The sequence below is a fragment of the Oncorhynchus tshawytscha genome, linkage group LG25 (genome assembly GCF_018296145.1).
Source record: "Oncorhynchus tshawytscha isolate Ot180627B linkage group LG25, Otsh_v2.0, whole genome shotgun sequence".
NCBI classification, from domain to species: Eukaryota; Metazoa; Chordata; class Actinopteri; order Salmoniformes; family Salmonidae; genus Oncorhynchus; species Oncorhynchus tshawytscha.
Window position 1 is genome coordinate 6,956,680 of NC_056453.1, and position 25,501 is coordinate 6,982,180.

At 42.9% G+C, this 25,501-nt stretch overlaps 1 pseudogene; it reads right to left on the reverse strand.

The window, feature by feature from the left end:
- The window catches only part of LOC112224745, a 72,007-nt pseudogene extending 52,718 nt beyond the window's left edge, over positions 1-19,289 (reverse strand).
- Positions 19,290-25,501: the final 6,212 nt, after the last annotated feature.

A 25,501-nucleotide genomic window follows, 5' to 3' on the forward strand; every position in this document is an offset into this window, starting at 1 on the left:
ATTGCAGTGGGTCAGAAGTTTACATACAAAGTTGACTGTGCCTTTAAACAGCTTGGAAAATTCCATAAAATGTCATGGCTTTAGAAGCTTCTGATAGGCTAATTGACATCATTTGAGTCAATTGGAGGTGTCCTGTGGATGTATTTCAAGGCCTACCTTCAAACTCAATGCCTCTTTGCTTGACATCATGGGAAAATCAAAAGAAATCAGCCAAGACCTCAGAAAATAAATTGTAGACCTCCACAAGTCTGGTCCATCCTTGGGAGCAATTTCCAAACGCCTGAAGGTACCATGTTCATCTGCACAAACAATAGTACGCAAGTATAAACACCATGGGACCACGCAGCCGTCACACCACTCAGGAAGGAGACGCAATGTATTTGTGCACGAAGTGCAAATCAATCCCAGAACAGCAGCAAAAGGACCTTATGAAGATGCTGGAGGAAACAGGTACAAAATAATCTGTATCCACAGTAAAACGAGTCCTATATCAAAATAACCTGAAAGGCCGCTCAGCAAGGAAGAAGCCACTGCTCCAAAACCACCATAAAAAGGCAGACTACGGTTTGCAACTGCACATGGGGACAAAGATCGTACTTTTTGGAGAAACGTCCTCTGGTCTGATGAAACAAAAATATAACTTTTTGACCATAATGACCATCGTTATATTTGGAGGAAAAAGGGGGAGGCTTGCAAGCCGAAGAACACCATCCCAACTGTGAAGCATGGGGGTGGCAGCATCATGTTGTGAGGGTGCTTTGCCTCAGGAGGTATTGATGCACGTCACAAAACAGATGGCATCATGCGGCAGAAAAATTATGTGGATATATTGAAGCAACATCTGAAGACATCAGTCAGGAAGTTAAAGCTTGGTCGCAAATGGGTCTTCCAAATGCACAATGACCCCAAGCATACTTTGTGGCAAAATGGCCTAAGGACAACAAAGTCAAGGTATTGGAGTGGCCATCACAAAGGCATGATCTCAATCCTATAGAACACTTGTGGGCAGAACTGAAAGAGCATGTGCGAGCATGCCGATACCGATTATTGGAGGACCAATAAAGCAGATTTTATTTTTAATAATGACAATTACAATACTGAATGAACACTTATTTTAACTTAATATAATACATCAATAAAATCAATTTCGCCTCAAATAAATTAAACATGTTCAATTTGGTTTAAATAAATGCAAAAACAAAGTGTTGGAGAAGAAAGTAAATGTGCAATATGTGCTATGTAAGAAAGCTAACGTTTCAGTTCCTTGCTCAGAACATGAGAACATGTTAACGCTGGTGGTTCCTTTTAACACAAGTCTTCAATATTCCCAGGTAAGAAGTTTTAGGTTGTAATTATAGGACTATTTCCCTCTATACCATTTGTATTTCATTAACCTTTGTCTATTGGATGTTCTTATTGGCACTTTAGTATTGCCAGTGTAACAGTAGCTTCCGTCCCTCTCCTCGCTCCTCTCTGGGCTCGAACCAGCAACACAAGAACAACAGCCACCATCGAAGCAGCGTTACCCATGCAGAGCAAGGTGAACAACTACTAGAAGGCTCAGAGCAAGTGACGTTTTAAACGCTATTAGCGCGCTAACTAGCCAGCCATTTCACTTCGGTTACACCAGCCTCATCTCGGGAGTTGATAGGCTTGAAACAGCGCAATGCTTGACGCACAACGAAGAGCTGCTGGCAAAACGCAAAGAAAATGCTATTTGAATGAATGTTTATGCTTCTGCCTACAACCGCTCAGTCAGATGCTTAGATACTTGTATGCTCAGTCAGATTATATGCAACACAGGGCACGCTAGATAATATCATCAACCATGTGTAGTTAACTACTGATTATGATAGATCGTTTTTATAAGATAAGTTTAATGCTAGCTAGCAACTTACCTTGGCTTACTGCATTCGCATAACAGGCAGTCTCCTTGAGGAGTGCAATGAGAGAGAGGCAGGTCCTTATTGCGTTGGACTAGTTAACTGTAAGGTTGCAAGATTAGATCCCCCAAGTTGACAAGGTGAAAATCTGTTGTTCTGCCCCTGAACGAGGCAGTTAACCCACTGTTCCAAGGCCATCATTGAAAATAAGAATGTTCTTAACTGCCTTGCCTAGTTAAAAAAAAGTGGGGAAAACAAGTATTTGATACACTGCTGATTTTGCAGGTTTTCCTACTTACAAAGCATATAGAGGTCTAATTCTTATCATAGGTACACTTCAACTGTGAGAGACAGAATCTAAAACAAAAATCCAGAAAATCACATTGTATGATTTTTAAGTAATTAATTTGTTAATTAGCATTTTATTGCATGTTTAATTATTTATTTGACTACATTTATTTTATTTATGTATTATATTAAGTTAAAATAAGTGTTCATTCAGTATTGTTGTAAGTGTCATTATTACAAATATATATATATATAAAAATCGTCTGATTAATCGCTACCTGTTTTTTTTGGTCCTCCAATAATCGGTATCGGCGTTGAAAAATCCTAAAATAGTCCTTAGATGATGAGCACAATTAGTGATGTGGTCAATTGTTTGTAGACTCATAATGGCTGTCTCTTATTACTTGCAGATTTAGCTAAGGGCCTCATTTCCGAAACACACATTTTTCGTTACCGTATCATTTTTAGGTCCGTTTCGGTAAAGATAAGCCAATTCTCATGTATAGTCAATGGGTGTGCTGTACTGGTTACTGAAATTATTTACCAGGACCACAGCTTACACCCATTGTATAGTTTTTGTAAAATGAGTGGTCAAGAAATATGAGTCTATAAACCCCGGTCTAGAGTTTCTGATTCAGCAAAGAGCATCCCCGCCACTTAAAGGAGGATATTCCCCATTGAGACACATGTATGTGTTTTAGCACTTACCTATAAAAGTTGTTTGATATCCCAAGACAGTTTTTGGTCCATATCCCACATATATAGATGCTTTATAGCCATAACATGTTCTGCCATTTACTTATAGGATGCCATTCAATTTAGAACTACATCTAAAATACCTTAGAACCACAAATATCCGTATCCTAATTCCAGCGTTTTCCACAAGTACACAGAGTAGACAGCCTCTGGTACATTTGAATGCCTTGATTGCATCCGAAATACACAGCGACATTATTTAATAGTTCATAGGAGTTTAACTCCCAGATGGGAAACATTTGTGGTATTGTGTAGAAAGACATGACTTTACCATTTAAATGACTAATGTATGTAATATTTACTGTTTTACTACAATATGAATTATCAATGTTTGTGCTTCAAATTATGTATTTTATTAAAACAGATAAAAGTAAACAGTCACATTATCTTGAAAAATAAATGAAAGGTTTAATTGAAATAATACAATTATCAGTCTTAAGCAGGGGTTGCAACCGAAATCATTTTCCAATCGTTTTGTTTAAAAAAAAACTGTTAAGGTTTATATCGTTCCTTTCTGCTCCTTTTTAAACCTCTGAAATCAATTCAATCAACTATAAATTACCTTACCAATGGATAGAGCAGCTTGCTATGGAGAGGGAAAGATATGTACATGCATTGGACAGGTGCGACATGCGACTGATATTTTGCGGGTGAGAAGAATGCTGGTCATAAAGCGCTGTGCATCTTATGACATTAATTACCCGAATTAGGCCCACAGAATTATACATATGAAGGAACGGCTTCTATGAAGGAACTTTGAACTTCAGAGAGTTGGTTTAACTAACGTTGGAACAGAGCTAGCCCTTGATCATGACTCTCAGTTCCATTACATTACACATAATGCCGCCAAGAGTTTGAGAACTAAACCAGAGCTAGCGAACTAGCGAACTAGCTTGTGTGTGCAGAGTAGCACAACAATTAAAATAAAAACAAATCTGAACCTTTTTGTAGTTAAGAAATCCAATGTGAAACGTGATAACTACAGTATCCTTAACAATTAATTGAGAAGGTTTTTGGGAAAGCTTTTCCATCTACCAGAAGACTGTTTGTTAGAATAATCACTAATGGCTACACAAAGTGGTAGAAGGGTACACAGCACACACACAGGCATTCTCATTACATCTTCAGAAAGTGGTAGGAAATATGAGTCACTGATGCATTCTGTTCATGGCTTATGACCAACTTGGCGAAATTAATACATTTCTCAATACACTTAGTTGATTCCCGACCAAGGTAAATACATTTATTTTTTATTATTGAATTTCGTTTTAACGCCCGGATTCAGTGAGGGCCCTAATTATCATATTAGGACCAGAATGAGGCACTCCATTACTCGATTGTTCCTGCAGTGATGATTCACCATCTTTATTTGATGTTTTCATAATTCATCTGCAGATAATCGCTAAAAAGCCTAGGCCTACCAGAAGACTATGCAAATTAGGGAGAGAAATGGTTGACTCTCACCGATTCGGTAGGCTACACTCACTAACGAGACAAGTCACTCACTTTAGCATCACTGTCTGGCAAGCACAGACATCATAGGAAAGGAAACCTAGGAAATCCTTTGGTTTACTTGTCCCGATGCAATGTCATGGCTATATAACAAGTTGCAATATTTATGAATGGCAAAGGGATAGGATATCAACTTTATTCAGACAGTTCGACACCTTTTATAAACTGGTCAACACTTGTTATTCAGTCATGAGTCAAAGCATAATAAATAGCCAATAAACGACTCCGTGTGGCTGGCTATGTCAGGATAGCGGCAGTGAAACTATGGGGAAATAACTTTCTAAGGTCACCTTTCTATGCTGAAGTCGATTTTTAAGTCCACAGTACTTATACTTATTCTAAATTAATGGGTATTTTAGTCAATTGCATTAAGAGCAGTGATTTTGGTATTATACAAGTCATTTGGGAATAACAAATGACAGTTTGATGATGTATTGATTATATAACACTCATTACTGAAACATGCATTATCATCTCATCTCCGTACCGTAAAAAATACGCTACAGGACTGTTTTGCTAGCACAGACTGGAATATGTTCCGGGATTCATCCAATGCTATTGAGGAGTATACCACCTCAGTCATTGGCTTCATCAGTATGTGCATCAACAATGTCGTCCCCACAGTGACCATATGTACATATCCCAAACAGAAGCCATGGATTAGAGGAAACATCCGCATCGAGCTAAAGACTAAAGCTGCCGCTTTCAAGGAGCGGGACACTAATCAGGAAGATTATAAAGAAATACAACAATGCCCTCAGACGAACCATCAAACAAGAAAAACGTCACAGGATTAAGATTGAATCCTACTACACCGGCTCTGACGCTCATCGGATGTGGCAGGGTTTGAAAACTATCACAGACTTCAAAAAGGGAAACCCAGACGCGAGCTGCCCAGTGACGCAAGCCTACCAGACAAGCTAAATGCCTTTTATGCTCGCTTTGAGGCAAGCAACACTGAAGCATGCACGAGAGCACCAGCTGTTTTGGACGACTGTGTGATAACGCTCTCAGTAGCCGATGTGAGCCAGACCTTTAAACAGGTCAACATTTCACAAAGGTGTATGGCAAGACGGATTACCAGGACGTGTACTCAATGCATTCGCGGACCAAGTAGCAAGTGTCTTCACTGACATTTCAACCTCTCCCTGACCAAGTCTGTAATACCAACATGTTTCATATAGACCACCATAGTCCCTTAGCCCAAGGAAGCGAAGGTAACCTGCATAAATGATTACCGCCCTGTAGCACTCAAGTCGGTAGCCATGAAGTGCTTTGAAAGACTGGTATTGGCTCAGAACGGCATCCTCCCGGATACCCTAGATCCACTCCAATTCGCATACTGCCCCAACAGATTCACAGATGACACAATCTCAATCACACTCCACACTTCCCTTTCCCACATGAACAAAAGGAACGCCTATGTGAGAATGCTGTTCATTGACTACAGCTAGGCGTTCAACACCATAGTGCCCACGAAGCTCAGCACTAAGCTTAGGACACACCTCCCTCTGCAACTGGTTCCTGGACTTCCTGATGGGCCGACCCCAGGTGGTAAGGGTAGGCAACAACACGTCTGCCACGCTGATCCACAACACTGGGACCTCTCAGGGGTGTGTACTTAGTCCCCGACAGTACTGCATGTTCAACCACGACTGCCTGGCCAAACACGACTCCAACACCACCATTAAGTTTAATGACAGCAAAACAGTGGTAGGCCTGATTACCGACAATGATGAGACTGCCAGGTCTCTGACCTCCTCCCTGTAGGCTATGTGAGCAAGACAAAGGAGCTGATCGTGGACTACAAGAAACGGTGGGCCGAACAGGCCCCCATTAACATTGACGTGGCTGTAGTGGAGCAGGTCGAGAGGTTCAAGTTCCTTGGTGTCCACATCACCAGCAAACTATCATTGTCCAAACACACCAAGACAGTCGTGAAGAGGGCACAACAACTCCTTTCCCCCCCCAGAAGACTAAAAAGATTTGGCATGGGTCCCCAGGTCCTCAAAAAGTTATACAGCTGCACCATCGAGAGCATCCTTACCGGTTGCATCACTGCCTGGTATGGCGACTGCTTGGTATCTGACCGTAAGGCGCTACAGAGGATAGAGCGTACGGCCCAGTACATCACTGGGGCCAAGCATACTGCCATCCAAGACATATATAATAGGCGGTGTCAGAGGTAAGCCCATAAAAGACTCCAGTCACCCAAATCAAAGACGGTTTTCTCTGCTACCGCACAGCAAGCGGTACCGGAGCGCCAAGTCTAGGACCAAAAGGCTCCTTAACAGCTTCAACTCCGAGCCATAAGACTGCTGAACAATTAATCAAATGACTATTTACATTGACAACCCATTTGTTTTGTACACTGCTGCTACTCACTGTTTATTATCTACGCATAGTCACTTAATATAATGAAATCGGTCAATTGAAAAATGTATTAGGCCTTAATCTATGGAATTCACGACTGGGCAGGGACGCAGCAATAGGTGGGCCCACTCGGGACCCAGGCCCAGCCAATCAGAATGAGTTTTTCCCCACAAAGGGCATTATTACAGACAGAAATACTCCAGTTGTTTCATCAGTTGACGGATGTGGAGGTCCTGGGCTGGCGTGGTTATGTGTGGTCTGCGGTTGTGAGGCCGGTTTGACTTCCTGCCAAATTCTCTGAAACAACGTTGGAGGCTGCATATGGTAGAGAAATGAACATTCAATTATCTGGCAACAGCTCTGGTGGACGAAACTGCACATTTTAGAATAGCCTTTTATTGTCTCCAGCACAAGGTGCACCTGTGTAATGAACATGCTGTTTAATCAGTTTATTGATATTCCACACCTGTCAGGTGGTTGATTATCTTGGCAATGGAGAAATGCTCACTAACAGGGACGAGAGAAATAAGCTTTTTGTATGGAAAAGTATGGATAAGTATGGAACATTTCTTCAGTTCATGAAACATGAAACATGGGACTAACACTTTACATGTTGTGCTTATATTAATGTTCAGTATATTAACGTAACAGTTAGCAAGCTAGAATATCAGTATTTTCCAAACAATCATGTCGGCAAAAATATTTTTAAAAGTCCTCTTAGCAAACTTGATGGTGGCAAGGTAACGCTAACTCATCTAGCTTGCTAGGTAGCCAACACCTGAGGAAAACTTGACAGGTAGCTACTATCACGCAAAAACTCAAGGCGGCATTCTGCCTTCTGCCTACAGTTTTCAGCCATTAGCTTCGTTTTAACATTTAGAAATGTTAACAATCATTGCTTGCGATATGGCTTTTAAAACATATGGCCATTGTTTCATCAGCGAGAAAGAATCCTTAAAATAAAAGACACTTACTGCAGCAGTAAAGGCTGGTTTACGGTTGGTTGGTCTAACTGGGAACTAAACTCACCAAAAAAAGAAACATCCCTTCAGGACCCTGTTTTTCAAAGATAATTAATAAAAATCCAAATAACTTCAGATCTTCATTGTAAAGGGTTTAAACACCGTTTCCCATGCTTGTTCAATGAACCAAAAACAATTAATGAACGGTCGTTAAGACACTAACAGCTTACAGATGGTTGGCAATTAAGGTCACAGTTATGAAAACTTAGGACACTAAAGAGGCCTTTCTACTGACTCTGAAAAACACCAAAAGAGAGATGCCCAGGGTCCCTGCTCATCTTCGTGACCGTGCCTTAGGCATGCTGCAAGGAGGCAAGAGGACTACAGATGTGGCCAGGGCAATAAATTGCAATGTTCGTACTGTGAGACGCCTAAGACAGCACTACAGGGAGACAGGACGGACAGCTGACCGTCCTCGCAGTGGCAGACCACGTGTAACACCTGCACAGGATGGGTACATCTGAACATCACACCTGTGGGACAGGTACAGGATGGCAACAACTGCCCGAGTTGGAACGCACAATCTCTCCATCAGTGCTCAGACTGTCCACAATAGGCTGGACAGAGGACTTGTAGGGCCTGTTGTAAGGCTGGTCCTCACCAGACATCACCAGCAACGTCACCTATGGGCACAAACCCACAGTCGCTGGACCAGACAGGACTGGCAAAAAGTGCTCTGATAGTCGGATTCGTGTTTATCGTCGAAGGAATGAGCGTTACACCGAGGCCTGTACTCTGGAGCGGGATTAATTTGGAGGTGGAGGGTCCATCATGGTCTGGGGCGGTGTGTCACAGCATCATTGAACTGAGCTTGTCGTCTTTGCAGACAATCTCAATGCTGTGCGTTACAGGGAAGACATCCTCCTCCATGTGGTACCCTTCCTGCGGGCTCATCCTGACATTACCCTCCAGCATGACAATGCCACCAGCCATACTGCTAATGTGTGTGATTTCCTGCAAGACAGGAATGTCAGTGTTCTGCCATGGCCAGCGAAGAGCCCGGACTGGCCTGTCTCCTGGTAGCGCCTCCATGCTCTGGACACTACGCTGACAGACACAGCAAACCTTCTTGCCACAGCTCGCATTGATGTGCCATCCTGGATGAGCTGCACTACCTGAGCCACTTGTGTGGGTTGTAGACTCCGTCTCATGCTACCACTAGAGTGAAAGCACCGCCAGCATTCAAAAGTGACCAAAACATCAGCCAGGAAGCATAGGAACTGAGAAGTGGTCTGTGGTCACCACCTGCAGAACCACTCCTTTATTGGGGGTGTCTTGCTAATTGCCTATAATTTCCACCTGTTATCTACTCCATTTGCACAACAGCATGTGAAATTAATTGTCAATCAGTGTTGCTTCATAAGTGGACAGTTTGATTTCACAGACGTGTGATTGACTTGGAGTTACATTGTGTTGTTTAAGTGTTCCCTTTATTTTTTTGAGCAGTGTATATCTATATACACACAGACATAGGCTATGGTCGTTCTCATACAAACAAACCCTCACTCACAATGACTAGCTAACGTGTACTTTACCCATTTCATTACATTTTTATATATTGCAAATAAAATGTAAATACAATCACAAATAATATTTTATATTAATTTCAAACAACGGCATTAGTATGAGAGCAACTTACCAGTCCAAAACAATGTCCTCTCCGTTCAAAAAATATGCCTCAGTTTCAGAATCAAAGCTATGGGAGCTAATGGAGTCTTCAAAAAGCTGATCTGTCTCACTTTCACGATCAATATCCTCTAAAATTGTTTCTACATTCGTATATCTAGTCTTAGAATTATCTTTCCTTGACTTATTCGCCATGTTGGATAAATAAACAGCTGAAGATGCAAGTCACCGAAATACTGCTGTGCGTAATAAGCTTAGCTCCTTCACGGATTAATTGGCAATGGCAAAAGAACAGTCCTTACGCCAGCGTTCAATGGAAAGGTTTGTCTTACAACAAAGAACCATGGGATATAACCATGGGATATTGCCGATATTGCCGTTTACCTCAGCTCATTGGCTATCTATCCAGCTAGATTTCAAGACGATCAGTGGTCATTGGGTTAAAATACAGTCAATCAACGAGACAGTGGTCATATAATTGGTGCACAATGGACTCGTCACTTGTCTTCCAATCGGTTTTTCCGGGTCAATACGTCCTGCAAAATGACCCATCAAGTTTGGTTGTGTTACAAACAGTTGATTGCAAGGAAACCAAACATGACTGGATAAAGTCAGGGAAAGTCTGTCTATTTTATGTTGGATGTTACGTCTAAAATTGAATGACACGAAATTCAACGAGATAAGCGTTCACAAAATGTTTCGTGTTAGGCTATAAAAAATGGATTTAACCGAACAAAAGACCATTCATTGTGTAACAATGAGCCTTGGGATTGCAACCAGAGCAAGATCTTCAAAGGTAAACAATTTATTTCAATGCAATCTGTGATTTTGTTACGCAAGTGCTGGTTGAATAAGTAGTTTAATATGGGGTTCTGTGCTCAGATAATCGCAGCGTATTCTTTCGCAATAAATCATTTTTTAAACATGACAACGCAGTTGGATTAGCAAGATTCTAGGCTTTTGAAGCATGTGAGACACATTAAACATTCCTGAAAATACAACTATTTGTGGCGAACACCGTATGTTGTCGAATTCAAACCCGTATACGGGATGGGTAGTTCAGAGAGGTTAACCTTTTAGGGATTGGGGGCAGCATTTTCACTTTGGATGAATTGCAGTGCCATCCGTTTTGTCACTAAAGCACCTTATACCACCCACCACTGCGACTTGTATGCTCTAGTCGGCTGGCCCTCGCTACATATTCGTCGCCAGACCCACTAGCTCCAGGTCATCTACAAGTCCATGCTTGGTAAAGCTCCGCCTTATCTCAGTTCACTGGTCACGATGGCAACACCCATCCGTAGCACGCGCTCCAGCAGGTGTATCTCACTGATCATCCCTAAAGCCAACACCTCATTTGGCCGCCTTTCGTTCCAGTTCTCTGCTGCCTGTGACTGGAACGAATTGCAAAAATTGCTGAAGTTGGAGACTTTTATCTCCCTCACCAACTTCAAACATCTGCTATCTGAGCAGCTAACCGATCGCTGCAGCTGTACATAGTCTATCGGTAAATAGCCCACCCATTTTTACCTACCTCATCCCCATACTGTTTTTATTTATTTACTTTTCTGCTCTTTTGCACACCAATATCTCTACCTGTACATGACCATCTGATCATTTATCACTCCAGTGTTAATCTGCAAAATTGTAATCATTCGCCTACCTCCTCATGCCATTTGCACACAATGTATATAGACTCTCTTTTTTTTCTTTCTTTTTTTTCTACTGTGTTATTGACTTGTTAATTGTTTACTCCATGTGTAACTCTGTGTTGTCTGTTCACACTGCTATGCTTTATCTTGGCCAGGTCGCAGTTGCAAATGAGAACTTGTTCACAACTAGCCTACCTGGTTAAATAAAGGTGTAATAAATGTAAAAAAATTTAAAAAGGGCCGGCAAACTTCCAAACAGGAAGTGGAAATTCTGGGGCTGGTTGATTTTCAACGCATCGCCTATTCACATCCAAATAAGATATGCATCTGTTCACACTTCCTACGCCTTCCACTAGATGTCAACAGTCAGTAGAACGTGGAATGAAGCCTCTAGTGTGATGTGGGACCGGATGGCAGCTATTTGAGTCACTGGTCTGGCAGAATGCCAGTTCCTGGTTACGCGCAGTACTTATTATATCACCTTGCGTTCCATTACTCTGTAGACAAAAACGAATGCTCCGGTTGGAACGTTATTGGATATATATGATAATAACATCCTGAAGATTGATTCTCTACTTAGATTGACCAGTTTATTCGACCTGGAATATTACTTTTTTAAGTTTTCGTCCGAGTTCGCCTGGACCGGCGCCAGCTTTTGGACATGTGAACTAAACGTGCTAGCAAAAGTAGCTGATTGGACACTAGTAATGGACATTATCGAACAAAACAACGATTTATTGCGGAACTAGGATTCCTTGCACTGCATTCTGATGAAAGATCATCAAAGGTAAGGGAATATTTATGATGTAATTTCGTATTTCTGTTGACTCCAACATGGCGGAGAAATGTTGTGTGCCTCTGAGCGCTGTCTCAGATTATTGCATGGTATGCTTTTTTCGTAAAGTAAAAAAAAAATCTGACACAGCGGTTGCATTAAGAACCAGAGTATCTTTAATTATATGCAAAACATGTATCTTTCGTCAAAGTTTATGATGAGTATTTCTGTTATATGACGTGGCTCTCTGTAATTACTCCGGATATTTTGGAGGCATTTCTGAACATGGCGCCAATGTAAACCGAGATTTGTGGATATAAATATGCATATTATCGAACAAAACATGATGTCCTATGAGTGTCATCTGATGAAGATTATCAAAGGTTAGTGATTAATTTTATCTCTAATTCTGCTTTTGTGACTATCTTTGGCTGGGAAAATGGCTGTTTGTTTTTTTGGATTTGGTGGTGATCTAACATAAATATATGTTGTGTTTTCGATGTAAAACATAAAAAAAATTGGACACGATGGGTAGATTAACAAGATGTTTCTTTCATTTTCTGTATTGGACTTGTTAATGTGTGAAAGTAAAATATTTCAAAAAATACTTTTGAATTTCCCGCGCCTCCTTTTCAGCGGAATGTTGGGGGGGGTCCGTTAACGGAGCGTGTGTCCTAGACAGGTTAAAACTTGTTTTCACTTTGTCATTATGGGGTATTGTGTGTAGAATGATGAGGGAAAAAAATATTTTATACATTTTAGAATATATTTAAAAACAGTAACATAACAAAATCCCTTCCTGAATGCACTGCATAGTAAAGGACAGGACACTTCACGGAGCAGCATGTGATGAGTTTGATGGATGGGAAACAACAGAAAACATGGACAATTCAGAAAAAACACAATAGAAAACCTCTTTGTTACAGTAGCAGTACAGCACATCCACCAGAAAGCCCTACAGAGACACAACACTTGGGTTTAAATGGGAAAATGATAGGTTTCCTTTGATAGGTAAAATGCAAGGCTATGCTAGGTAGGCTATGGTTTGTATTGACTCGGTTGACCTGGGGTGACCTGTTTTTCAGGTTCCTCACCTGAAATGAGTTAAGGAAGAGTGTCAAGAAGACCTTGATATGGAGCAGGATGTCAGTGATCTGCTCATCAGTGGCGAAAATTAAGATGACCTCATGGATGCCAAATAGAGGGATGAGTGTCAAGGTTGCCTGGGTCAATCTATCAGGAGACAGGACACTGGGAGGCAATTTGTCTCACTCTACAACACATTTTCCACATATCTTGCCCTCTATCTTTCTTTCTTTCCCTTTATCTTTCTATCCCTTTATCTCTCTACTAGATCTGGCGAGTCTGGCACCGACGATCATACCCTGCTCAAAGTCGCTTAGGTCACTCGTTTTGCCCATTCTAACGTTCAATCAAAACTGTAACTGAATGTGAACCATGTCTCGAACAAAAGAGATGTCAGAAGACCTAAGATTAACAATTGTTGCTTTGCATAAAGCTGGAAAGGGTTACAAAAGTATCTCTAAAAGTCAGTCCACGGTAAGACAAATTGTCTTTAAATGGAGAAACTTCAGTACTGTTGCTACTCTCCCTAGGAGTGGCCGTCCCGCAAAGATGACAGCAAGAGCACAGTGCAGAATGCTCATAGAGGTTAAGGAGAATCCTAGAGTAACAGCTAAAGACATCTCTGTTGACGATTCTACAATACGTAAAACACTAAACAAGAATGGTGTTCATGGAAGAAGCCTCTGCTGTCCAAAAAAACATTACTGCACGTCTGAAGTTCGCAAAAGAACACCTGGATGTTCCACAGGAACACACAACACCATGTGTGGAGAAAAAAAGGCAAAGCACACCAATATCAAAGACTCATCCCAACTGTAAACTATGGTGGAGGGAGCATCATGGTTTGGGGCTGCTTTGCTGCCTCAGGGCCTGGCCAGCTTGCTATCATCGATGGAAGAAATAATTCCCACATTTATCAAGATATTTTACAGGAGAATGTAAGGCTATCAGTCTGCCTATTGAAGCTCAACATAAATTAGGTGATGCAACAGGACAACAACCCAAAAGACAGAAGTAAATCAACAACAGAATGGCTTGAACAGAAGAAAATATGCCTTCTGGAGTGGCTCAGTCAGAGTCCTGACCTTCTGGAGTGGCCCAGTCAGAGTCCTGACCTTCTGGAGTGGCCCAGTCAGAGTCCTGACCTTCTGGAGTGGCCCAGTCAGAGTCCTGACCTTCTGGAGTGGCCCAGTCAGAGTCCTGACCTTCTGGAGTGGCCCAGTCAGAGTCCTGACCTTCTGGAGTGGCCCAGTCAGAGTCCTGACCTTCTGGAGTGGCCCAGTCAGAGTCCTGACCTTCTGGAGTGGCCCAGTCAGAGTCCTGACCTTCTGGAGTGGCCCAGTCAGAGTCCTGACCTTCTGGAGTGGCCCAGTCAGAGTCCTGACCTTCTGGAGTGGCCCAGTCAGAGTCCTGACCTTCTGGAGTGGCCCAGTCAGTCCTGACCTCAACTCGATTGAGGTGCTGTGTCATGACCTCAAGAGAGCGGTTTACACTAGACATCCCAAGAATATTGCTGAACTGAAACAGTTTTGTAAAGAGGAATAGTTCAAAATTCCTCCTGAGCGTTGTGCAGGTCTGATCCGCAGCTACAGAAAAGGTTTGGTTGAGGTTATTGCTGCCAAAGGAGGGTGAACCTGTTATTAAATCCAAGGGTTCACATACTTTTTCCAACCTGAACTGTGAATGTTTACCTGGTGTGTTCAATAAAGACATGAACAATTCTAATTGTTTTTGTGTTATTAGTTTAAAGCAGACTATATTTGTCTATTGCTGTGACTTAGATGTGACTGGGCTCCCGAGTGGCGCAGCAGCCTAAGGCACTGCATCTCAGTGCAAGAGGTGTCACTACAGTCCCTGGTTTGAATCCATGCTGAATCACATCCGGCCGTGATTGGGAGTCCCATTGGGTAGCGCACAATTGGCCCAGTGTCGTCCGGGTTTGGCTGGGTTAGACTGTCATTGTAAATAAGAATTTGTTCTTAACTGACTTGCCTAGTTAAATAAAAGGTCAAAAAGATCAGCATTTTTTTGTGGGACCAATTTATGCAGAAATCCAGGTAATTCTAAAGGGTTCACATACTTTTTCTTCCCACTGTATAATATGGCTTACCAGAATAAAAAACCCTGTATGGTTCTTCAAAAGGATCTTCAAAAAACCTTTGAGATTAATAAAGGTTCTATAAAGAACCATAAAAAGGGTTCTATATAGCCCTAAAATGGGTTTTAACCATAGCGGAACCCTTTTTTGGTGCTATATAGAACCTTTTATTCATGGTTCTTTATAGAACATTGAGAAAGGGTTCTTAAAAGCACCATAAATTATGAGCATGGTTTTTATAGAACCTTACAAAAAAAAAATCAAGAATGTCTGGAAAAATCCAATTAACAACCTAAATTTGGTGTACTTTAAAAACATTTTGTATTATTATTTGTGTACTTGTTCTACATTTTGCTGCACCCGCTATACAGTAGCATCTGCTAAACTGTCTATGTGACCAATAAACTTTGATTTGATTTGACCAAAAAGAGATCCGCTATGGTTACAAGCCAAAGAACCCTTATTTGGCAAAATATAGAACAAAAAAAATGTGTGTTTCGTAGAGTGGTTTCTAGAAGATTAAAGACTACATGTACTGTAGCCTACTCTGTGTTTAGTGGTTCAAGGGTCTCATTTCCTGGAGCTGAGTTTTGCATATCAAAGGACACATCGTCAGCTCTAAAACTTTCCAGGGGACTCACCTGATTCCAGGGGTCTCTTTCAATCAGTGAAGGGTGGCTGTTTTTGTCATTGGTTCGATCAAGGATATAGATTCAATAAATCATGATGGTTCTTTTCATCTACATTTTTCCATAATACCTGTCGTGTTTGTACACTTATAAACACAACTACATAAAACAATTAAGACTCGGAGTCAGAGCTGCTTTTTCATGTGGCCTTGCTTCAACACTCACAACAATGGATCAATACTGACACTATAACAGGCAGAGCGTGAGGGGGATTACACCCACTATGCTGTAAGTAATAATGTTAACGTACAGACATTAAACTACCTAAAAGCAGTCTAAACAGACCATAAGAAAACTGTTTCACAATATTATCTGTGTGGTATTCCTGCACAAATAAACTTGAATCTCATACATATTTCATTTAGAATTCACAGTATGAAACCTGTAAAAAAATAAGACAATGTTTATGACCCCCTTTGAAACAGTCCCTTATTTGCCACTTCCTTGCAGGTCCACTATCATCAGCCCCCTTCTAAAGAAGCCCACCCTGGACCCGGAAGTGCTGGACAATTACAGGCCAATATCCAACATCACCTTCCTCTCCTAGGTTTTGGAAAAAGTGGTTGCTGTACAGCTCCAGGACCATCTCAATCAGAACAACCTGTTTGAGAAGTTCCAGTTTCCTTCCGGCCCATCCTGGTCATCCTATACATGCTCCCCCTCGGTCGTGCCATCAGTCAGTATGGAATCTCATTCCACTGCTATGCTGATGACACCCAACAGTATGTAAAAACTGCCACAAGTCCCTCTGATGCAGTTACCCATCTGAACACCTGCCTTGAAGAGATGAGGGCATGGATGAAGCAAAACTTCCTTCAACTGAACAGTAGCAAAACCAAGGCCCTACTTTTTGACACCCCCTTCTAGATCCAGCACTCACCAATAACACACCTCACCATTGCAGGACAGAACATCCCTCTCTCACTCAGTTTCCAATCTGGGTGTAAAGTTTGATTCCTCCCTGACCTTTGACAGCCACATCAAACAACTGTGTAAATCATCATTCTATCAAAGAAGTACTATTACCAAGGAATACCATTAAAAAGAAGTATTGCTTCCAAGACACATTAATAACACAATAATAATAGCAATATTAAATGCACTTCACATGATATTTGAAGCCAAGTAAAGCTATCAGTAATAATAGATCTGTAAAGTATACGCCGGCAGTCAGGAAGCAGGTGCAGAAGGTGAGTTTTAATACTGAACAGATACAAATGAACAAACACGGGAAGTGTACTGAACGTGAGAGAAAAACCAATAACACCTAAGGACTAATGACAACAGAGGGCTAAATACAGGGGAAGTAATCAGGGAAGTGATGAAATCCAGGTGTGCCTAATGATGAGGCGCAAGTGTGCGTAATGAATGTTGCCAGGTGTGCATAATGATGGGTTGACAGGACCGGTGGTTAGTAGATGTCGAGCACCGGAGGGGGGGGGGGTAGATGTGACAAAATCATATTAAATAGATATTAAAGTACTATTCTGAACATTACTGATATACTGAGTGGCAAGTCAAGATATCTGCTGGTTTTATTGTTTGGTCAACAGCACCACAATCACAAGCTTCTATGTTTGCTTGTGAATGCTGTATACAGATGCCATATCTTAATTTGATCATCCCGTTGTTGCAATAATAATTAAGGAAATGCAAACTTGTAGTGTATTCTAGGTTTAAAAAGAGGTTTAAAAAGGCCACTTTACAATGTCAGACTTGATTTGCCCTAACAACAAAAAATGTCCATTAATTATAATCAACATAACAATTCACATGTCCTGTTGCTGCAGGATTATTTTCCTGCTGTAGCCAAATGGCTCAAATTAATGTACGGCATCTGTAGGCTACATCAACTAGGGTGAAATATTGTGACTGACTCTGGCTGACTTATGTATGGTCATACTCACAACCCCTTCCATGCTGTTACTCTTCTAGGATTTCTTTTACAATGCTCATCCAAAGCCTCCTTCTGGGGTTTGTCAAGTCATAGTCAAGATGAGTGACGTGGACAGATGCTTACTGTTTGAGGAGTGGTGGTGAAGAGAGGGACAAGTGTACCTGATACTCAGTAAGATGATGAGTGCTGAGACAAGGGGTGAAGAGGGACAGCCAACCGTGTAAATCATCATAAAGCTCACCATTAACTGGTTGAACCACAGCTGTGGAAACACATGCAGAGCATGTTACCATGGGAACTGATGTCAGAAGAGATTGTTAAGTAGGACTTTATACACATGTTCTCACCAACGAAGACATAATCAACTTGAAAAACACTGAGCTTTCTCAATAGCGTCGAAACGAACACGTAAAAGGATCAGACGTTTCCAAATCGCTTCCTAGCCTTTCCCCTTGGCCTTAGTCATTCATTGTTTGCAGATCTGTAAGGCGAAAACTCCATTACTACACTGCTTATACCTATGGTATCTAGACCCTTCAGATCTGCAGAAATTGAAGGGATAGCATCAAGGGGCTGCATAAGTTGAGAGCAGTACAGCACTCCAAATGATGGAACAGAAGGCTGATTTACCTAAAGAGCTCAGGGGCACAGTGCTCATTAACACCTACAAGTACAAAAGCAGATTGTGTAGTGTTTATGTCAGGTGCCTCCTAAGATGTGACTTCCTGTTCCTCTTCACACTGAGACATGTCCCTCCAGACTTCCCAGTCCTCCTCCTCCACCCATCAGAGCCATACCGCCGACGCACCCTGAGACACTGTGTCACGCCCTGACCTTAGAGAGCCTTTAATTCTCTAATTTGGTTATGTCGGGGTGTGACTAGGGTGGGTACTCTAGTTTTGTTATTTCTATGTTGGCCTGGTATGGTTCTAAATCAGAGGCAGCTGTCTATCATTGTCTCTGATTGGGGATCATATACAGCCTTTTCCCACTGGGTTTTTGTGGGATCTTGTTTTTGTGTAGTTGCTGTTGAGCACTGCATTTACTTCACACTTTGTTTGTTCTGTATTGTTTTGGTGAGTTTCATTTATTAAACATGTGGAACTCTACGCACGCTTAGTCTTGGTCCATTTATTCCAACGATCGTGACACACTGGACATCTCGGGACACATACACGCAAGCATACACACATACACAAACATGAATACACATAAATACACGTTTAGTGTGCAAAGACAAAAACCTCTCAAACATATTTTCCCACAGAAACAGGCATACAGACAATGTGCCCCCCCCCCACACACACACACACACACTATTCTGAAAGCAACACACAAAAACAATGTGTCATGCTTACTCCCTCTCCCCCGCTCAACATCGCCGGTCTACTAACCACTGGTCCTGGCAACTCATCATTACGCACACCTGGCATCCATCATTACGTACACCTGCGCCCCATCATTATGCACACCTGGACTTCATCACCACCTTTATTACTTCCCCTTTATCTAGCACTCTGTAGCCTCACTCATCAGGCAGTATTGGTTCTGTTTTCTTGTCCAGACCCTTCTTGGTTTATATCGCTCCATGTTTGTAATTATTCAACTCACCAACTCCACCTGCATCTCCATTTCAGAATACTGCCTCAACAAAATGGAAGCAGCAGGTCAAGACATCTCCCAGATGGTCGGCAAACAGGGACACCTACTTCGCCAACACCACGACCAGCTGGCGCAACTGGAGACGGCTATGGATGAGGTGCTCGTTGTTCTTCAACGCCTCGACATTACCCGAGGGGCATCACCTCCAACTAGCGGAGGATTCTCTTCCAAGAGTCGACTCAGCGAGCCAGCACCCCTTCTATTAGTCCACCCAGGTCAGTGATGCCCGATTGTCCCTTCCAGACAAATAGGACGGGACTCCATCTAAATGCTGTGGCTTCCTACTCCAGTGCTCCCTCTATTTCGCCCATCAGATGGGAGCCTCCACCACCGAGAGGTCCAATGGTTGCCATGGTTATTTCCCTGCTGGCCGGACGGGTGTTGGAGTGGGCTATGGCCGTCTGGGAAAGAGGAGAGGAGGAGCTGGGTTCCTATGAGAAGTTCATGGCTCTGTTCAGGGTGGTCTTCAATCATCCACCGGAGGGCAGAGAGGGAGGTGAGCGCCTACTCCATCTACGGCAGGAAGGCCAGACCGCTGCGGAGTACTCCCTCACCTTCCGGACAGTGGCAGCATCCAGTGGATGGAATGAGCCAGCTCTCCGAACCCTATTCAGAAGAGGACTGCGTGAAGAGGTCCAGACGGAGTTGGCATGCCACCGTTCCCTTGGACGCACTCATCGCGATGGCCAACCGTCTGGATAACCTTCTTTGGGAGCGTCGGAACCCCCATCCCCTCTCTCCCTCCTCCGTTGACCGTTTTGGGTCAGAGCCTGAACCCATGACGGTAGGGGAAACACGTCTCCCCGCGTCTGAGCTACGCAGTCTGAGACAGCTGGGGCTCTGACCCTATTGGGGTCAGGAGGGGCACCAGCTTCAATGGTGTCCGTTACGTTCCAACCTGGGGTCCACGAGAGCAGAGGGACTGCCCCGTGATTATCACTTTCTGCCAAACCCTTTCTAGTATTGATTTCACTAGCTGGCTGTCCCTAGTGTTGTTTCTACAGCTCTAGTGGACTCCGGTGCCATGGGGAATTTTATTGACCAGGCCCTTGCCTTCTCCCTGAACGTCGCCTCATACCCGCTCTCCTCTCAATTTCCTGTTCAAGTGCTGGATAGTTGACCACTGGGATCCGGGACTATCATACACATCACAGCACCGCTCACTCTCACCGTGGAGTCCATACACCAATAAATCCTTCCCTTCCTCATCATCAATGCACCCATACATAAGATCATCCTCGGCCTCCCATGACCCCACTATCAAGTGCCAATTCCATCAGGAGGCTGTCTCCTTTTTGGGTTACCAGATCGGCCTGCAAGGAATGATGATGGATGGTAAGAAGTTCGATGTAACCCCACTATGAAGGGGTTACAATGTTTTTTGGGGTTTGCCAACTTCCACCGCCGTTTCATTAAGAACTTTAGCTCTGTCGCCTCTCCTCTCACTTCTCTCTTCAAGGGTGGTCTGTAAGTTTCACCTGCTCAAACACCCAGATCCTACGTTGCCCTTCGTGAAGGAGGTGGATGCTTCAGAAGTGGGTGTGGGGGCTGTCCTCTCCCAATGACAAGGTAATCCACAGAAATTGTATCCATGTGCATATTACTCAAAGAAACTGTCTCCTGCAGAGAGGAACTATGATGTCGGCGATCAGGAGTTTGTGGCGGTGAAGTTGGAATTAAGAGTGGAGACATTGGCTGGAGGGTGCCAATGACCCATTTCCCATCCTCACCGACCATCGGAACTTGAAGTATATACGGACAGTACGGAGGCGGCTGAACCCACGGCAAGCGAGATTCTAGATTCCCTCTGGCCCAGGTTCAATGAACATCAAACCCGATGTCCCGTCTCTATGATTCTGGAGAGGTTCCTGTCTGGAGTGCACCCATAATTCCACCCTCTCGAGTCGTAGCCCCCATGCTCTGGGAAGTAGATGTGGACATTCACCAGGCCCTTGAGAGAGAACCCGCACCTGCTACCTGTCCTCCTGAGCGCACCTACATTCCCACAGGGCTAAGGGATTGGCTGTTGACCTGGGCGCACACAGCTGCAGTCGCTGGACATCCAGATATCACCCACACTATTCAATCCATCTTGGAAAGTACTGGTGGCCCACCTTGGAGCGGGACGTCACTCGCTACGTCAACTCCTGTGCCATATGTACCCAAACTAAATCTCCTCGGCATGCACCAGCAGGGAACTCTTTCCCCTTTCTCATTGTCCCTGGTCTCATCTGTCCATTGATTTTGTCACTGATCTCCCCTCCCCTGATGGTTTCACCACCATTTTTGTGGTTGCGGACAGATCTACATTTACTATAGCTGAAGCACTGTTCCAGCAGGTCTTCCGGCGCTATGGCCTTCTGGAGGACATCGTCTCAGACAGTGGCCACCAATTCACGTCACGGGTATGGAAAGCCTTCATGGAGAAGCTGGGGTCACAGTCAGCCTCACGTCTGGGTACTGGCCTCAGTCTAACGGGCAGGTGGAAAGGATGAACCAGGAGCTGGGGAGATTCCTGAGGATTTACTGCCAGGACCGGCAGGAGGAGTGGGCCCAATTCCTTCCCTGGTGGAGTACGCACAGAATGCATTGCATCACTCCTGCACCTGGCTGATTCCCTTCCAGTGTGTTCTGGGATATCAGCCAGTCCTGTATCCGGGGACCCCGAGACAGACCGAAGCTCCTGCGGTGGACGAGTGGTTCAGGCATGCAGAAGAAGTTTGGAATGATGCTCACATGAGGATCCAGCATGCCGGAGCAGTATTCCATCCTGGTAATCGCGTCTGGCTCTCCACCAGGAACCTCCCACTTCACCTGCCCTGTAAGAAGCTGAGCCCCCGGTTTGTGGGGCCGTTCAAGGTTCTCCGGAGGGTCAACGAGTTGACATATAGATTACAGCTCCGGATTTCACCCTCTTTTCATGTTTCCCTCCTCAGGCTCAGTTTTGGACCAGCTTTGCCATTTAGATCATAATGAATACGATAGTATGGATAACATTCCTACTTTGATATGCTTTATGAACATGCCATGTCAACATATTTGGGGTATTATTCTGTGATAACAATTACAGTTCAATAGATGACCATCAACAATGCAAAGTCAGTCACCCTTGTTGAACCAGGGCAGGTAGGAGGGACAGAACACGTTGACCACTGACCCAGGAAGCCAGCAAGTGTAGCGGTCAAATGTCCTGTTACAGAACAAGCCTGGGAAACAGATAAAGAACATGACCATGAGTGGTCCATTTGCAGCATGGTTAACCAGACTGTGTGCGTTGGTTACACTGGTTTACTAGGCTATTCAATCTGACCAAGGATAGACCACTACAACTAGCTGTGGTTCAATTCCGCCAGAAGCTTTCTGGGACACTTAAAACCTCTTTGGGCTAGGTGGGGCGCTAATGACCCACCTCGACAACATCCAGTGAAATTGCAGAGCACGGAATTCAAAATACAAAAATCGTAATATTAAACATAAATGAAAATACAAGTGTCTTACATTGTTTAACAGCTTAAATTCTTGTTAATCCAACCGCTTTGTCAGATTTCAAAAAGGCTTTATGGCGAAACTTACCATGCGATTATCTGAGGACAGCGCCCGCATATACCAGCATTAAAAACATTTTCCAAACCAGCAGAGGCGTCACAAAAATCAGAAATAGCGATAAAATAAATCACTTACCCTTTGAAGATCTTCCTCTGTTTGCAATCCCAAGGGTCCCAGCTACACAACAAATGGTCATTTTGTTCGATAAAGTCCTTTATATCCCAAAAAAGTGAGTTTATTTGGCACGTTTGATTCAGTAATCCACCCGTTCCACTCTTTCAACATGCAGACAAAGTAATCCCAAAAGTTACCAACTTCATCCAAACAAGTAAAACAACATTTTTAATCAATCCTCGGGTAACCTAATATGTAAATAAATGATATAATTTAAGACCGGAGATAAATTACGAAGTGAGTGCCCTCATCCATGCACGCCACAAGACTATAGTCCAAAATCAGAGCCACCTTGAAAAAGTCATTTAAAAAAAAAAACATGCCTGAAAATCTTTCTAAAGACTGTTGATATCTAGTGGAAGCCATAGGAACTGAAATCTGGTAGGAATTCCTTTATAGTATCCCATAGACAAGCATTTGAATGGGTGGTGACCCCATATCAGTTCTGTTATACTCACAGACATTATTTTAACAGTTTTAGAAACTCTAGAGTGTTTTCTATCCAATACTACCAATTATATGCATATCCTAGGTTCTGGGCCTGAGTAACAGGCAGTTTACTTTGGGCACGTCAGTCATCCAAACTTCCAAATATTGCCCCTTATCCTAATATAACAGAAAAAAATATGCCAATGGCACCCATCCTATTTTGAGAGGCATTCGTAAAAAGATGCTTCCCTTGTAACTCTTGCACCTCTTGTAGCACCGTAAGGAAATGTTCTTTGTATGCCCTCAGACCTCTAGGACATATGAGATAAATGAATGTATAACTTGAACTACTAAGGAGTTATTTATATGTTACAGTGTTCTTTTAATAAGATTTATATTGGGAAAAGCATCTCACACCTTGAAAGTTACATTTGAAGTCAGAAGTTTACATACACCTTCGCCAAATACATTTAAACTCAGTTTTTCACCATTCCTGACATTTAATCCTAGTAAAAATACCCTGTCTTAGGTCAGTTAGGAGGATTTATTTCAGATTTGATTTCTTTCATCACATTCCCAGTGGGTCACACATTTACATACACTCAATTAGTATTTGGTAGCATTGCCTTTAAATAGTTTAATTTGGGTCAAATGTTTTGGGTAGCCTTCCACAGGCTTCCCACAATAAGTTGGGTGAATTTTGGCCCATTCCCCCTGACAGAGCTGGTGTCACTGAGTCAGGTTTGTAGGCCTTCTTGCTCGCACATGCTTTTTCCGTTCCGCCCACACATTTTCTACAGGATTGAGGTCAGGGCTTTGTGATGGCCACTCCAATACCTTGACTTTGTTGTCCTTAAGTCATTTGCCACAACTTTGGAAGTATGCTTGGGGTCATTGTCCATTTGGAAGACCCATTTGTAACCAAGCTTTAACTTCCTGACTGATGTCTTGAGATGTTGCTTCAATATATCCACATAATTTTCCAACCTCATGAAGCCATCTATTTTGTGAAGTGCACCAGTTCCTCCTGCAGCAAAGCACCCCCACAACATGATGCTGCCACCCCCGTGCTTTATGGTTGGGATGGTGTTCTTCGACTTGCAAGCCTCCCCCTTTTTCCTACAAACAAAATGATGGTCATTATGGCCAAACAGTTCTATTTTTGTTTAATCAGACCAGAGGGCATTTCTCCAAAATGTATGATCTTTGTCTCAATGTGTAGTTTCAAACTGTAGTCTGGCTTTTTTATGGCGGTTTTGGAGCAGTGGCTTCTTCATTGCTGAGCGGCCTTTCAAGTTATGTCGATATAGGACTCATTTTACTGTGGATACAGATACTTTTGTACCTGTTTCCTCCAGCATCTTCACAAGGTCCTTTGCTGTTGTTCAGGAATTGATTTGCACTTTTCGCACCAGAGTACGTTCATCTCTAGGAGACAGAACGCATCTCCTTCCTGAGCGGTATGATGGCTGCTTGGTCCCATGGTGTTTATACTTGCGTACTATTGTTTGTACAGATGACAGTGGTAGCTTCAGAAGTTTGGACATTGCTCCCAAGGATGAACTAGACTTGTGGAGGTCAACCATTTTTTTCTGAGGTCTTGGCTGAGTTCTTTTGATTTTCCCATGTCAAGCAGAGGCACTGAGTTTGAAGGTAGGCCTTGAAATACATCCACAGGTACACCTCCAATTGACTCAAATTATGTCAATTAGCCTATCAGAAGCTTCTAAAGCCATTTTCTGGAATTTTACAAGCTGTTTAAAGGCACAGTCAACTTAGTGTCTGTAAACCTCTGACCCACTGGAATTGTGATACAGTGAATTATAAGTGAAATAATCTCTTAACAATTTTTGGAAAAATGATCTGTGTCATGCACAAAGTAAATGTCTTAATCGACATGCCAAAACTAAAGTTTTTTAACAAGATATGTGTGGAGTGGTTGAAAAACGAGTTTTAATGACATCATCCTAAGTGTATGAAAAGTTTCGACTTCAACTGTACATTTGATTCGGAAACTATTCAGACCCCATTTC